General features: G+C 50.2%; 1 long non-coding RNA gene across 1 annotated transcript; it reads right to left on the bottom strand.

Moving 5' to 3' along the window:
• Positions 1–2,210: 2,210 nt before the first annotated feature.
• Positions 2,211–4,473, bottom strand: LOC105822765. Its single transcript, XR_001138119.1, has 3 exons — positions 4,059–4,473; positions 3,002–3,463; positions 2,211–2,280 (listed from the first exon to the last, which is right to left on the bottom strand). It is a non-coding gene; the product is annotated as an uncharacterized LOC105822765 (long non-coding RNA).
• Between the last annotated feature and the right edge of the window lie 863 nt (positions 4,474–5,336).

Raw genomic sequence — 5,336 nt, 5'->3', positions numbered from 1 at the left:
ATGTGATGGAGATGTCGAGTAGAGCTGGCAGAAAAACAAAAACAGAAGTTATTGTTCCGAGAAAGTAAAAGTGGCCGACGGGGACCAAGTCCATGCAGAGGTTGCAGGGAGTGAGGCCTTGAGGGTTGACCGGATTTGACAGAGCGAAATGATGTCTCTGCCAGGGAGAGCGCAGTTCGTGCAGCACAAACACTAGAGCGCATTGAAGAGAGAACAGGGCGGGGGAGACCAGGTGCAGACGATGCTCAACTCAGCTGTCAATGGAGAGTGACAGAGTTTCACCTGGGAGGAAGATGGCATTATTTACATGAAGGTTTTTCAGTGCCAACTGCTAACAAAATCACCCCGAGACGTGCTGGTTAGGGACTCTGGAGAGTTCCAGCGTCCCCTACTGGTCTCTTTGAACCACGCAAGCTGAACGATTTGGCATCTCATCTACCTTTCCTTCTATCCACCAAAGATTTTGTGATGGGAAGAGCTCACATTTAAGGTCAGTACTTTTCTCTAGGAAGAGGAGACTAATATAAGGACACTAAAGATAAAAATATCTTGCAACATTGACAATGTCCGTATTAATTACAAAAGTTGGAGTATAGCGGGTTGATTTGATATGCGCATTTTTATTTACTGTCCTTTTCAGGGCAAAATGAAGTTAATCAGCAGTTTTAGAGAATGTGAGTGAATATTAAAAAAAGTAGAAGTCATTTTTAAATATTTGACTACGAATACTCAATTTAAATACACACTTTCTTTTCTCTGTTCAATTTCTTAAGTAGTACAATTAGCTCATTTGCTTTTGCTATAAGTAAAAAAATTTCTAAACATATTTTCGGCTCTAGAGCCCTCTCTCAGTCCTGGTTTAAGTCTGTTTCACAGCTTAAGATCAAATCTACTTCACTGTCTATCTTTGCTCTTGTCACGGGCCATCAGCACTGGTGGACACGCCCAGCATGCCCAGGCCACTCCGTGACCACCGTCTGAACCAGCAATACATGTGCTTGTGATGCAGCTAACGGGGCCCTTCGGATGACACCCAGCATCTGGCATAAGGTGGGTGAATAGCCAGTGGTCTCCTGGGGTCAGCAGCCAGGTGTGCCCTCTCATGACACAGCACGTCCTGCACAGAGCCTGTGTGACCTGGACTTACACGCGTGCACATGTGGGCTGGACAGGGTGGCTGAGTCCAGCTTCAGGCCACTCGTGTAAACAGCCCTGGCTGGTACATGGGTGGGTGGACACACGAGGTGGGCATCAGAGGATGAACTGGGATGGGGTCCACTGACAGGCAAACCGTTGTTCACCTTCCCCTCTGCGACTGGCACTTGGTGAGGGAGCAAGGAGGAAGAGAAAAGGGTTCCAGATTACGAGAGCTCAAGGTGTGGAGACAGAAGTGCATACGTACAGACGACAGAAACAGCACAACACTGGAGAGGGGTTCTGTGGGACCTGCAGGGAAAAGAAGACACCACTCAGGGATCAGGACTCGTCCACCCGGTTCTTGTTACCGAGGACGTGGTTCCTCAGAGCTGAGAGACACAGCCTGGGCCAGAGTCCCCAGGGCTGCTTATAGACTCCCTGCCCAGTGCACAGCCCGGCAAGCCTGGCAGGCTTGTCTTCCCGCCTCCTTTCCTGGGAAATCTGACGGCTGCTCCCAGCCCTTGGACTCCTGTGTCTCCGGGGAGGACGATGGAGACAGAAGGGAGCAGCTCATGATCAAGGTCCACTCCTAAGAAGCTGGGGTGAAATGCAGGGAGGACAGAAGCCCTTGTGGGGCAGAGGTGACGGGTCACACGACTCTGCGGTGCCCGTGTGTGTCTGCCATGCAGGGACAGCGTGTGCCTGGAGTGAGCTGGGATTTGGGGAAATCATTTGCTATCAAGGAATGATGGCCATCTTCAAGATGATCACTTATTGAGAAGGAAAACAGGTCAGGCAGGAACTTCATGCAGGGAAACGCCCCACCGAACGGACACATCTCACCTGCAAGCAAAGAAAGCCATTTCCTCCATTGCTGCCCGAAGTGAGAATGTGAGAAACTGAAGCCAAAAAGAAGGGAAAAGAGTGTGTGGACATCTGACGCGTGACGCTGAGCTGACTCAGTGTGTTCCCTGCAGGGGGTCTGCACCCCAACAGTGCAGCCCCGGTGCGATGGCCGCCCGCTCCAGCGCCACGAGGAACCACTGGAAACGAAGGGGCCACCGACAGTGCGGTGAGGGAGGGTCTACAAGGGCTTTGCCAATCCTGGGCCCGACTTCTGCAGCTTCGCCTGGGACAGGACTCCTGGGGACAAGAAGGATCAGTCTTTGTCAGTCACGTATAATCACAAACATCCCCACAATGTGATGCCTAACGTCTGAGACACTCATCTGGGGGGTTGATTCACCAGGAAAAATAAAAGCCCTAACAATGCATCCTCTCCTACACCACAACTCTCTTTCCCAGAGCCCTCAGCCTTGTCTGAGGCAGGAACTATTAGTGTGCACAGCCCAAGCCTGGGCATTTCCCCCAGAGCTTGAAGAGTTCAGGTGTGGGAGCCCTATATTTTTAAGTGGAAAGAGACCTAGGTGAGGCTTTCCTAGTACTTCTGCAATCTCTACAGGACAACCCTTCTCTTAAATTCATGGGGTGCGTGAGTCTGAGATGAGAGATCACTTGGTCTATGAGGCATGTGGGAGACAGAATGAAGGGACACGTCTCTTGCCTTCCTTCAAGCCCTTCTAGCCCCTCCTTGGACTCAGGCCAGCTCTCCCCTCCCTGCGGCTGCGGGTCCTGCTTCCACAGTCACAGTGCGGAGCCAGGTGTCCTGCATTCCCTGCACAGTCCCCTGTGATGTGGTTCTAGCCATCCTGGAGCTTGTTATAGTGCCATGTCATTGTCGCATGAGCTCCAGGCCTGCCTTGTGCTCTGTCCATCCTGGGCATTTGTGTTTGGAGATGCAATGTTGTGAAAACATCAGGTGGGCCCGTGGAGGTTCTCAGCCCACCACACACCTTGCACCTACCTTACTTCTTTACACTCTGACGCCTCTCAGGACACCTCCATGAAGCCTTCCAGGAACTGTGACTAACAGAGTTCCACCCCCACCACTTCCATGTGCATCGAAAGCAGTACATCCCAGCTCCCTAGGGCTGAGGCCAGCCAGGCTTGGGGACAGGACTCCCACCATCTGAGGTTCTCCGAAAGAAGGTGTAGTCTGGTGAAGTGGGACATTGTGTTCCATACAGTACCAAATCTCGGTTCTGTAGGTGCTCAGAGACCCAGGTCCCTGGGGGGAGACTCCCTATTGAGACCGACTGAAGAAAGGTGAGAGAACAATATGGAATGAATGAAGGGTCGTGACTCCCACTACAAAATCTGAGCCCGAGTACAATGAGTCAGAAACCAATCACGTACCAGGAGGGTGGGGAGCAGACACCAGGGACAGACTTTCTGAGCTGGAGCCAGTTGGAAGCTGCATCAGAAACTACAGAGAGTCTGGGTGAAAAATAGAGTCTTGGGGTTCAATCAGGGGATGGATCCTACTGTTTGGGAAGGGTGGCGACAGTGTCTGCTGCACTCCTGTCCTCCCAGGTTACCTGGGGCACTGGACTCTGAGGACCCAACCAAGGCCCAGCCCTCAGCGTGCACCCAGGGACGTCACCTCTGCGCTGAGCGCCCTCAGCTCAGCCTCGGTTCCCACTTTCTGGAAAACCATTCCTAGCAGGTAACGTGTAGGCTGTGGTACTGTTCCTAAATATGAAGTGTTAAAACTTCCTTTCCCATTTAGATTCCAGCCCCCTTTCTCTCCCTCGTCAAATGTGAAAGTGGCCTCCAGCCCCACGTGACCCTCACTCCTTCCTTCTCAGTTACTTGTCATCTCCGTTATAATCTTGACATAAACTTGAGGGGATCAAAGCAGACTTGGTCACACCTGCACTTCCTGGGGCCAACTTTTGCTGAGGGTACAGTGTGATGGTTAGTTTTACGCGTCATCTTGGCTGGGCAAGGGATGCCCAGATATTTGGTTGAACATTATTTCTGAGTGTCTATGTGAGGCTGTATTTGGAAGAGATTATTACCTGAGTTAATGGACAGAGTAGAGCCAATGGTCCTCCCCAGTGTTTGTGGCCATCACTGGACCAGCTGAGCGCCTGAATAGAACAAAATCAATGAGGACATTTGAATTAACTCTGCCTGACTGCTTGACTGAGATCTGTACCAGCCGCTCTCTGGCTCTCAGAGCTTTAGCATCGCCACTAGCTTCCCCGCGTCTCCTGCAGATCACGGGACATACCAGCCTGCACGTCGTGGTGAGCTAACACCATATGCCATAGGTATATATGCATCACCTTGATTCTTCTTCTCTGGAACACTGACGCTGGTCGATAGCCTGTCAATAGATACTCACCAAGAAGACTCACAGGCTTCAACACAGTAAAGAGTTGGAAGCAAGGACACCGTCCCGTGCGTCAGTCTCTGGGGCACAGAGCAGCGTGGCACTCACAGTGCGGGCCTGGACTGCAGCTGCTGTCCTGGTAAGCACAGCAGACATCCACGTCTCATAGTGACAGTGGCTTGGGGTTTACTAAGCAATTTACCCACATCCAAGTTGGTTGAAAATGGTGGCTGAGTCTTTTATATCTCTATTGAATTTCATATCATTTTGTATTTTTTTATTACTGAGAGAACATTGTTAGCATGTCAAACTACAATTGCAGATTTCACTATTTTTCTCATATTGCTGTCAGTTTTTTTCTTTATGTCTTAAAAAGATTCAATATAGGGTTCACAGACATTTAGGATAGTTATTCATTCTTGATAAACTAATACAATTATCACTAGGAAATGTTCTTTTAAGCCCTAATAGCTCATTTCATTGTTGTGAAATCTGTCTCCAACATTAAACAGTCACCTCACCTTTCTTATAGTTGATGGTTCCATAATATAACATTTCAATAAGTTTGCCTTGAATCTACTACTCCATTCTATCCAGCAATAAGATTCAGCTGTGCAGCAAGACGCGGCGAGGACATGGTGATGACGTGCGTAGACAGAGTCCCTGCCGAGTGAAGTCCCGGGGCAGAAATGTGAACAGCTGTATGGACCACACATCCGGAGGGGTAGGAGCAGCACCACAAACGATACCTTGGCCAGTGATGACACAACTTCGACTTTCTAACCTTTGCCAGAAGTCATCAGTCCCCTGAACCAAACCACCAAATGCATAACCAACAAGCGAAGAAAGTGCCATCTTCTGGCATGAGGCAAGTCGGCCTGTCCTGAAGGGCTGGGCAAGAGGCCCTGCACTCAGGAGCTCCCCTCTGACGGCCCCCAATCAGACAAAATCAAGAGGATTT

The sequence above is a fragment of the Propithecus coquereli genome, unplaced genomic scaffold (genome assembly GCF_000956105.1).
Source record: "Propithecus coquereli isolate 6110/MARCELLA unplaced genomic scaffold, Pcoq_1.0 Scaffold635, whole genome shotgun sequence".
NCBI classification, from domain to species: domain Eukaryota; kingdom Metazoa; phylum Chordata; class Mammalia; order Primates; family Indriidae; genus Propithecus; species Propithecus coquereli.
The sequence above is the reverse complement of the archived record's forward strand: the minus strand, read 5'-3'. Positions and strand labels throughout refer to the sequence as shown.